This window comes from Macrosteles quadrilineatus, unplaced genomic scaffold (assembly GCF_028750875.1).
Source record: "Macrosteles quadrilineatus isolate MER2022 unplaced genomic scaffold, UCM_ALF_1.0 Scaffold_2__2_contigs__length_208266976, whole genome shotgun sequence".
NCBI classification, from domain to species: Eukaryota; Metazoa; Arthropoda; class Insecta; order Hemiptera; family Cicadellidae; genus Macrosteles; species Macrosteles quadrilineatus.
Window position 1 is genome coordinate 136,399,314 of NW_026542595.1, and position 12,301 is coordinate 136,411,614.

Consider the following 12,301-nt stretch of genomic DNA (forward strand, 5'->3'; position numbering starts at 1 on the left):
TATGTTAGACGCATTTTTTCTTTACTCATTAAAATTATAAATTATTATCTAACTCCTTAATTTCTATGTCAATTTTTTATGCCTACTATATATATTTTGAGTTTAAATATGTGTTTATTACTAAATATATGTTTATTAACTTAATTTACTCTCTGGGAAAAATAATATTTTTAGGACCATGAATGACAATTCATCTCCATTTCGCAAGTTCAAATTCCTTACTTTATATCTCCACCATGTTTGCTACGATCAACTTTTTCACACTGGGCTTGAGGCACTTTGTTCTTCTAGAAAATATCTTTAAGATAGCGTACTATTTGACCCACTCATTTAAGATTTAATTTCAAATTACTCGTACTTTGTGTTATATCGAAATGGGCATTTGCTTCAAAAAGTGGAATTTTAGGTATATTTATTTGCAAACATTCGTTACAGTTCTTGAAGTGTTTAAATACATTTCCGTGCTAGAGGGCACTGTGTCCTTCTTCTTTCATAATAGTCCAGTCAGTATTTTCTCAAGAGTAAGACATGATTCTTAGCAATAACTTATTCGCACTAGTTTTACATTTTCCAGGGAGATGGTGTTCAGAAAATTGTGTTAAATAGCTTTAGACTTTATCCGTAGATTCCGAGCTGTCTTTTATTTCCTTTAGTAATACAAGGAAAAAAAACTATTACTATATCGACTCATATACCATTATCATCTTGTAGTAAAATATCCAGCAAGAATGGCAATTCTCAAGATAAGGAGTCATGGAGAAGGGGAAGTAAATCAAGATATTGAATTTCTCCAAGTAGTAGTATTTTTGCTATACTACGATTTGTCAATTTTTTAAAACACGTGCGTTAAGTAGAGCACAAGGACTGTGCTTTAATTGTTTGGACTTGGATAACTGAATGTAAGCCAAACACATTCAAGCCAAACACATTCAATAAGTTTTGAACCACATCACAAAATTCTATTCTCTTAAATTTAACAGTAGTACGATAGTAGTTTAATACTAAATAATACAAGTTGTAATATGATTCTAAAAAAAAAAAACCTATTTATACGCTTGGAATGAAATGTAATTTATAACTCATATCACATTATTAGCAATAAATATTCAATAAATTTTAATTTGTCAAAATTAAAATTAAGTATTAATTATTAATAATTATAACAAATAAAGTTATTATAATTGTAATTATTGTTTAACATGTTTTAATTTAAATTGTTTATACTATATAAAATTAAATTATTTCATATAAAATATACACCCTAAGCTTTCTTATACGTTTTCTTATATAAACTTGATTAGTTAAGTACTCTGTTATATAAACAAAGCATACTTTGATATGTAGAAAAGCAAAGTAACGATGAAAACTAATTTTGAATACTATGATGAAGAAATATTTATGTAAGCAGGAGTGTAAAAGCGCAAAACTGGGAAAAGGTGAATTCTGAAAGTTTGGTAAAGCAATATAAAGTTAGAACTGCGTGTGAACCACATATGGGACTGACTTGAAACACTTTGGTATTAAAATACGTTCTTAAAAGTTTGCTGGTTTCTTAGTGGTTGGGGAAAATGTGGTAATATAATCATACTTATGATGGTGATAGTTAATAATTAGTAATCTCAAGATTGTATCATTATTTTGAATATATCCAGCCAACTGGTATATTGTAGAAGTTTTATTGGGAAAAACAAAACATTTTGGTCCATCATAATACAGGATCCAGTTTTTAAATACGTCATCACTGTTTCATTTACACAGACAGGTTTTTGAAAGGATTGTGTTTGGAATTTAAATCATTGTATGAGCTGCGGTAAACAGTTAGTTGCAGAATCACAATCGTTCTAAGACTAGTCAATAATTTAAACAAACGTTTTCTCACAACGTTAAGAAGCTGATTAAAAACGTTTCATTCTGACTACTGAGGTCTAGTTACTAACATTTTTCAAAATACCACCCTAGCCGTATTAAATAAAAGCTTTAACTGGATTTATTTCCTAACTAATCTACATCGGTAAACTCCAGGTAAATACTTTACTTTATGAACGTAATCTAAGTTAATACTCCTCGAAACAGAAAGCCCTACAAGGCAAGGTACCGTAAGGTTCAGATGCTGACAAACATAGTTTTTAAGGTTTTATGTTCAATGCACCAGACTTTGGTTAAAAGACACAATACATTTGTACGAAAAATTTAAAATTTAAAATACTCATATTTTGATGGCAGCTACACATTGTTTGCACAACTTTTTTGGCACATTTTAACCTTGTTTTTTAAAGAATAAGATATATTTTTATGACTTAACTGTCGTTAATTGTTATTAAATAGCACTTTATTATTACGCTAACCTTCTATAGGCTACTAAACACATCTATGTCCAACAATGGTAATTGACCTACACAAAAACAAAATTATTACAATAATTGTTTTAAAATAAATAAGAAACAACATACGATTCTCAAAAAGTATTTTTAGGAATTTGTTGTAGACTTAAAATTTTGAGCTCTACTTCGTTTGGTACATTACAATTTAAAAACCCTGCATTTTCAAATATAAACCGGTGTATTATTATGTCCAACAATGGTAATTGACCTACACAAAAACAAAATTATTACAATAATTGTTTCAAAATAAATAAGTAACAAAATACGATTCTCAAAAAGTATTTTTAGGAAGTTGTTGTAGACTTAAAACATTGAGATCACCTTGGGTTTATACATTACAATTTAAAAAACGTGGTATTTTGAAAATAAACCGGTGTATTAAAAGTTTTTACACAAAATACATACGGTTTGATGAAGTGTCAAGTTGATTCATGGGTTTTTCAAATATTGTTATCCATTTCTCTTGCTTTTTTAGTTTGCGTTTATGTGGTTTATGCATTGGTTGATACATAATAAAAATTTGTTCTTATTTATTTTAACAACATTTATTAATTAAAATATTTTTAACCCAATCCAACGAGTATTTTCTTTTAATTAGTTCAAAGTAAGGATGAAGGACTCTGATTTGACATTTACAATTCAATTTTCGATTTGTCCAGAGTATTAAATATTCTTTTTAAACCTGTGCTTCTGTCGTTAATCATTAATGTTGGAGGAATGTAATGTATCTTTTAAATACGTGTTTGTGACAGTATACATGTTTTTATACATAACCGAAGTTCACTACTTTTTGCGTTGAGGTTATAACAGTATGAGTTAAATATAAGTAAAGTTTTGTTTCTACTGACAAATTCACGGTTAAAATTATCAGGTTAATACTACCATAGCTTATATTTCAGGGCTACAATAAAACCCCCAACGGTTTTAAATATATAAAGTGTGCCCCAGACGTTTGGGTTGTGTTTTGTTTTGCATTTACACAATTCCAGAATCGCATAGGTTTTTTTCGTTTTAAAAGGTCAATAAGAAGGAAATTCTGTTGCTCACGGTTCTCTTTGTTCAAGAGGTGTTCAGACGTAAGATAGCAGTTATTAAAGTAATAACTCCAACTCACAACTGGGAAGCCGGAATCTCTCCCCGGAGTGAAAAACAACAGGGGTGTTATTTGGCTTTTGTTTAGAGGTTGTTTATAAAAGAGTTGCACATTTTTATTCACAGATTAAGAAGTAAAATTTTGTAGTTTCAAATGTATTTTGAGTGTTTATTTCTTCATCCTAGGCTACGTATAACATATAACTTAATTGAGGATCTTTGTAATTTTTTATTATGATAGTATTATTCTTTTTACATTATTGAGATAATCAATACATGTAATATATACTGAATCGCGGTCCCCTGGCAATGACCATGTCAAAAACGACATTTACGTGACCATGATAGCGTATAACAAAATGGTAACCTATTACGATTGGGCCTGATCATGATTAGGGTTTTCAGTCGAAATCGATCACAACGTATCTTGCTTATTTTATTGGTATTTACTGTTTGTTAACAGAATACGTGTAAACATTTGTTTTTACATTATGTTAGACGCATTTTTTCTTTACTTGTTAAAATATTATAAATTATTATCTAACTCCTTAATTTCTATGTCAATTTTGTATGCCTACTATATCTATGTATTTTGAGTTTAAATATGTGTTTATTACTAAATAGATGTTTATTAACTTAAATTATTTACTCTCTGAAAAAAATTATATTTTTTATGTTCAAAAAGTATTATTCATATTTTTATACAAATACAAAAAAACTTATGTTTTATTTGTGTTACCAAGTTGTGTATCACAGTAAAACTCCCTCAGCTCGATACTACTATATATGGAAATTGAGGGTCGAAATACAACACCAACTGTTTTATGAATCTGCATTGTGTCTCAAGAAATGTTTCGTTGAGATTAAAATTTAAATAAAGTAACACTTAAGGATTTTACTAACATAGGTGTATATTTGTAAATCGTTATTTTAAAAATAAGACTCTAACGGGGTTTTTATTCAAACCTTTGTTCATCAAAAGATATATTGGGAACAATAATCGAATTAAAATTTTTTTTTCAACAATTTAAAAAAATTAAACATGAAATAAAATACAAAACGAATTTATAAAATCCACAAATTAACACATAGCCAAATGAAGATGATATACAGCGTTTATTACACCAACTCAAAGGGTACAAATAATACAAACTTCCAAAGATAATTACGTTCTAATACAAAGACTGGTTAATTCACTAATAACTAGGTAGATACAGAATATTTTAATACAAAAGCAAAATAAAGAAATCGATAAATTTGTAAATAAGCAAATTCTAACATAGCTGGTGAATAATAAATATATAATATGATAAACTAGTGCTTGATCCTCTACATTTATATCTTACAAACAGAAATGCTATAGCGCTACCATTGAAAACCAAGACGATAAGCCGATGCGCCATAGGATGGTTCGTTAATCTTTGCTACCTTCACTACAATTTTAAAATGTGACTTGAGGTAAGAATAATCTTTATCTGACATGTTAAAGTAAGACAGTAGGACTTCTATGTCATTATGTTGGTGAATTTTATTTCAGTTCTTCCGTAAGTTTATTTAAAGTATTTATAAATATATACATTTTATAGTAGAATTACAATATGAAACAGTTTACTTATTATCATGAGCAATACAGATGAAAACATTTGTTTTCATTACCCAACTGTTTAAGCCGTAATTCATACTGTATGTGTGTACAAGGTCACTGTTTGGAAACCGCCAATGTGTTAATGGTTGGTATGGTTAATGGTTTTTAGGATTTAATTGTCAATACAAATAAAATTGTATACTCATCATTACTTGATTGATAAACATTTATAAATTAGTCAGAAAGAATTAGAATTGGTAATGGTTCCTAAAATGTTTTAGAGGTTGAATAATTAGTAGTAATGGAAGCTTTACCACGGTAATAGGGTTCATTAATGCTACGCTCATACAAAACTAACAGTACAGCATACCTTTTTAATAGAGTAAATAGATTTTGATGTACAAACTGCAAGGCTGAAAACATACGTAAATCATTTAATTTTTCAACATAGTGATAATTTGTATACGTTTCAAAGCTTACTATTGGCTCATAAATTCGACTTATTATGTGTTCCTAATAGTATATCAAAATTTGTTTGTATCCTTTATTATTTTTAGATTTCTTTTTACTTAAAGGTAAATAAGATTAATGATGAGCGTAAAACTCCCACCTTTAGGGTGAATACTCGTTTTCCAACTAGCCTAAAAGGAATGATATGGATAGGTGAGGGTGCAAGTTAACCTGCATAAAAAAGAAAAACAAACATTTAAAAATGTACCTATTTAGACTTTTTTTCTAAAATGTGAGATAAAGTTAGCCATGTAAATATACTTACTCTAATGTATATGACGCACAGTAAAAAAAAAACTAACTGAAAATCTGAAGAATATTGGATTGATGTCCAATTTAAAATAATATTGTAAACAGCATGGTCAAATTAGGTTTAATACTATAAAACAAATATTTATTGTTATAGCTCATTATAAGCAGTATTATTATATATCCTGGGGTCAATTTAAATAGGACCCTTTTCATCCCTACATCATTCTCTACAACTCTATATTTTCTATAAAAACTATCACTCTTTCTCTCTTAACATGTTTGTGGATCTCGCCCCATTTATGTTAAGTTAATTTTAAACAGATTTTTTATTGCAAATAAATATACAATTATGGTTAAATAATGCATCATAAACTAAAATATTAGGGTTTTTCTTGAATTCGTTAGTATTTCCTTGGTATCCAAGTTAGTCTCGTGTTTTGCGTAGGTTGTTCATAATGACTTTGAATGGAGTAAGTTTAACAAAAGGATAAGAGACACAAACTTTATATGAGAATACTGATGAAAAAATTGATCAGTCAAAAAGAAAACATATTCCAATAAACGTACCAACAATAGATTTTTTTTTATTTATACTGTGTTTGCAACTAAATTTCAATTTGTTTATAGTTTAAATCACAACAAAACATTTATTGCTGATACTAATGCAGTACTTAGTTGATACACAACGACTTTTGTTTTGGTAATTAGTAGCCATTATTCATTTGTATTAATAAAACCACCTTTGAAATTCAAGTTAGTTAAAATTAAATATTGAAAGTATCAGTTGAAGTTTCTTACCAATTTTCTTTAGAGCTTCGTGCCGAAATGTATGGAGTATAATGGAAAGTCAATGAAAGGTAATGGAGTATAAACGCATCTATTGGAAACCTAAACAGATACGTTCTTTACGTGACTTAACTGTTATAACACGTAAGCTACTGTTGTAAATTTAACCTTACTGTTTTTCTAACTTTATTTTGTGTCTTCTAAATTATTTGTAACAATATATTTCTTTACAATGGCCAGGATGTTGACAATTGAGAAACAAAATAAATGACTTTAGGATATATTAATTAGTAAAGGGGTTTTGAATGGGAGCTCAATGTAGTTATGATCTTGCTTGTTGAAATTTGGCCGTTGGTTAGAGAATAGGAAAGGTACACCTACTGGTTGATTGATAAAATACATTAATAAAATATACATCCTGTCATCTTAACAACAATTAGGTAGCCACACATAATCATATAACTCCAAGTTTTTTAATGCATTTAAAATATAAAACATCATAAGAACGAGGAAAAAAATGTTAAACTATATTTATTCAAACTATTTTACATTTCCTGGAAATAGCCCAGAGCACTCATGCCAATTAATAATTTAACTAACAGGAATAAAATTAGTGTTGTAATTTTATTACTAGGTGTGGAATCCATTTGTATGCTTGCAATATTGAGCGGAGCAAGTATGGAATGGACCTCGTAACTACAGCCATGTTAACCGCTTAAATAGCCTATCTAAAGTATTAAAACTAAAATCTTTTGTTTTGACGAAATCTATCCAGTCCCTACTGGTAAACGATGGATGCATGGTATAAAGGTATATTGATCCATTTTTTTTAGTAAATGCTACGCATCCAAAGTCAATGCTAAATCTAGTTCACGTAAATGAGACGTCTCCTGGTCGAATCCTTATTCAATGGTACTTTTGGTTTACATAAATAATGGAATGTCTACTTGCAGAACCCAAAGGTAATGCTACATTTGTTATACGTAAAGGGGAAGTATACTTACAGTATCCAAAGTCAAAAGAAACGCTCCTTTTGGTTAACGTAAATGAGATGTCTCTTTGCAGTATCCAATGTCAATAGTGCATTTATATCACGTAAACGGGATGTCTAGTCCACTTGCAGTATCTAAAGTCAATGGTCTTTCTGTTCTTATAAATTAAATGTCTAGTGATGTATCCAATGCAAATAACACATTTGGTTCAAGTAAATGCAATGTCTACTTGAAGTATCCAAAGTCAACGGTACATATGGTTCACGTAATGAGATGTCTCCTTAACGAATCATAATTCAATGGTACGTATGATTTACATAAATAATGGAATGCCTACTTGCAGAACCCAAATGTGTTATAGGGAATGTCTTCTTACAGTATCCGAAGTCAATGGTTCATCCGGTTCTCATAAATTAAATGTCTACTTGAAGTATCTAATGTCAATGGCACATTTGGTTCGCGTAAATGAAATGTCTACTTGCAGTATCTAAAGTCAATGGTTGATCTGGTTCTCATAAATTACATGTTTACTTGCAGTATCTAAAGTCAATGACACGTCTGGTTCAAGTTAATGAAATGTCTACTTGCAGTACCTATCCAAAGTTAATTATATACATTTGGTTTACGTAAATCGGATGTCTACTTGCAGTATCAAAGTCAACAGTTCATCTGGTTTACATATTAAATGTCTACTTGAAGTATCCAAAGTCAATGTCTCTGTTTCTTGTAAATGGGATATCTATACTTCCAGTATCTAAAGTCAATAATGCATCCGGTTCACGTTTCTAATTGCTGTATCCAGAGTTAATGATATATTTGGTTCACATAATTTGGAATCCCTATGTGCAGTATTCAAAGTAAATTGTACGTCTGGTTCACGTTAATGAAAAATGTCTACTTGTAACATCAAAAGCCAATGGTTCATAATCCTTATTGGTTTTATTCATTTTGTAGCAAATAATGCTCAACGGTATCAATCCAATTGTTCTTCCCTTTTGTTCTTTATTTTGCAATGTGCTAGTTTAGATGATTTATTGGTAAACACATGTTACAACTTTTGTTTACCTTTTTATTGTTATCTTGCAAATACTGTCATGGCAACCAATTAGCCCATAAGGCCCATGTTAAATTACTAAAAGTTTAAATTCGCATAGGGAAAAACCCTGTAGTCCGCTTTGTACCATTTCAGATTTATACCTTCCCATGGTTGGTTACTATTACTGTGCTAAATTTCATGCAGATCGCTTCAGCCGTTCAGGAGGAGTATTTGTAAAACAAAAGCAGGAGTGTAGTATAAGAGCTTCGCTCGCTTCGCTTCGCTCCGCTCAAAAAACTAGTTTTGTTGTTTTATTACACTCCACTAACCACGCTTGTTATGTCCTCACTTATTTTCAAAACTAATTTCTTGTTTGCGTTACTAAAAATAAATACCAATGTAATATGACCTGAAGTTTTGACAAATTTAAGTACATTACTATTCATTGTTTGTATTTCTAACGTTCCTGATTATACACTTGTGTATATTTTGTGTTTTACGTTAATTGTTCAAATCTCAACAACAAATAATTTTAAGTTAATTTTTTATTAACTTAACTTTTTTTATAAGTTTTAAGTTTATTTTTGGGGGTTTTAAGATACACCCTAGTTTGAAAATCAATATGTCCTAGCAGCATAGCAAAATCAAAAACTAAACTTATGTTTCATCAATAAACGAATATATTTCAGTAAATATAGTTGATTTAAAATGAGAATAAAAAATAAATGAGGTAAACATTTAAATTGCCTGTAAGAATTATGAACAGCATGGTTCACTTATGTACCAAACAGCTTTGTTATCAAATTAATATTTTTAAAATATACACATTCCCACCTGCTGGTTTGATAGCATGTCACGCTGTATTACAGGCTCACTGCGTCACAAACATGTTGTTTGCTAACCCAAGGTGGCTGAGTCTGCCTCTGACATCAAAGTTACATTTTGTTGGTGATATCCTTTATAAACGGTTAAACTAGGTACATGTGTTTTTACAGACATCTACGTCGAATTTTTCCATCCCTACATGTGTTTGTGTTTAGGGGTGTAAAAGGTTTAGGTTGAGTTTAAAAACTATGTCATTTCATTCTTACAGATAGTAATTCTTATGGATTATTTTAAAGAAAATCGGTATATGAAAAATGTTAAGACTTAGCAAAACAAAATTTGCGATAACAATAAAGACGGATTATGCTGTACGCGTGTTTACTTTTTATTCGCCCTAATTTATTAACTTATTTACTTAATATTTTACAATTTGTTATATTTTAGGAACATTATTTACATGTTTTCTTCCTTTTAATGATAAAAATACATATAAGATTTTTACTGGCATAAGGTGTGTCGTTTCAATTAAGGTGTTTTCAATGACTTTATGAAATGAAACTAAATCAAATGTTCCAGTTTTGTATATCAAAATATGTTATTCAAATTCGGTAAAAGATAATAGTTGATCCTGTGTTATACACTTTTTAAACAATGTAATTGATATCCTATTATAGGTTTTTTTTTGCAGCCACATTGTGCCTATTATTTGAACAAAACACATCTATACTGCATGAAAATTAGTTTTCAAATTTAAAATATTTTGAATCGATAAGGACAATTTAAGAAAATATAGTTAGTTAATTCGGTATCAGAAAATATTTTAAATAAAAATCCGATAGTAGTGGTTTGGAAAACAATTTAAAAATATTTCTTTCCTTGTGCAATAACGGGAAACTCGTACCAAGTTGATTGCATGCTACACAGAAACATATAATAAAGCAAAGTTACTAGGAAATTTACGTGTTTTTGATACGTGTACCTTTGTAGAAAATATTTTTCCTTCGCCAATCCTTTTGCCAACTACAAATTCATATTACATCTTTTCCTAGAATAAATGACTGTTTGCTTTTATATTTTTGAAGTAAAATTATAGGTAACATATGAATTAATCCACAATATTCGGCACATGATTTTTAGTAGTGATGGGATTATTTTACTTTTATGTCATGATGTATTTTTAAACAATATTTAGTATTATTTCAGCTAGACTCCATAAACGTAGCCTTACTTAAAATTTTTATATTTGTTAATATGTTTAAAGCCAAATAACCAGTTTGAATATTACATTACAACACCGAAACTAATATTTTAAACAAAGTTAATCATTATTTTGTTGTATCAATGTACTTCTCTAAAGTTGTACGAAATTATATTTTTGGATGCATTTTTAAGACTGATAAGAAGGATTGCCAATGTAATTATAGTGGTTGAGTCCAGTAACCAGTTTCTACCATTACCTAACCATCTAATCTCCATTAGGACATATCGATACATGTTTCAGTTGTCCCAACCAGAGACGACCATGTTATCTAGATCGTGGATTCGCACCTCTTGGTGGACCATTATATAAAAAAACACCTTGACTAATTTTAAAATTGATCATTTGTAACAAAAAAGGATAAATATAATAAATATTTTATTTAATAATTACTTGGTACGTACTGTAATATATTATACAAGTCGGAAAATATTTATAAAATATATTGCAAAGATAATTCAAAGATAATAGGTTATTGGTTAGGTTCGAATCAATTTCGAATCTTCGAAATTGAGATCACGTGCATTTACAGGGTTTTAATATATCTAATATCAGTACATCCAAAAGTATTAATGTATGATATTATATTTAAGTATGATAGCGTAAGAACATATAATAAAGATAGCGTCCGAATTAAATGTTAATCAAGACGCTATTAATCCGTTTCTGCCCTATATAGCACACGTTTTGTAATTTAGATGGTCCTATTTGAACTGGTATTATATACTAAGTTATTCTATAGAGTTCGTATAGCCTTCACAAGCTTAGGCTACCATTTTATCTTTTCTGAAAACACAAACAATTTAAAAATGCTTGGCGTGCTTAACATATCAACTCCCTAAATATTTACAGCATAATATAACTATAATATTTGAGCTATATAACTATAAAATTTTTTATTCGAATTTGTCTATTTATTTATAACATGATTTAACATACAAAAATAAGCATAATTTAAGAAATACTACTAAAGCAAGTTGTATCACAGAAAAGACTTTTAGTCAGTAAACATTACTTGGATTACATTTAAATTAAATAAAGCCATACTAATGTTAGGCTTGTCAGACTAAGTATAGCTAAGTAACGTTGCATAAACAATGCTTTTAGATGGAGGGTAAAACAGTTATTCTGTTCTTTATTAAATCACATTTTCTTCAAATTTTCTTTTTGACGGCGAAGAGACAGAATTTTGATGCCGTTTCCGGAATAAAATTAAATAATGAAACCTACTAAGCATAGGATGCATATCTAATACGTAATTCGTTTGTTAGGGCATTATTTGGATATTTTATATAGTTTTCTCGTTTTAAACCATAGTTTTAGAAGATATTTACAATAAATACCTCTTGAGTGATGGAAATAGCTTTTTTTTTTAAATTTATTTCAACACAATAGTGTAGCTTCATCTAGCTAAATATTATTTCTCCGAAATAACTAAAAAAAACCTTAAAGAGTATTTTGATCTAGTCTTAGTTAAATGCCTATTTCTAAGGAGAATATAGTTTTTCTTAATATCGTACCAAGTGATATTCAACTGTAGGCCCTACTACTAGTTTGCTAAGCACAGGTTTACTTATTATTTAA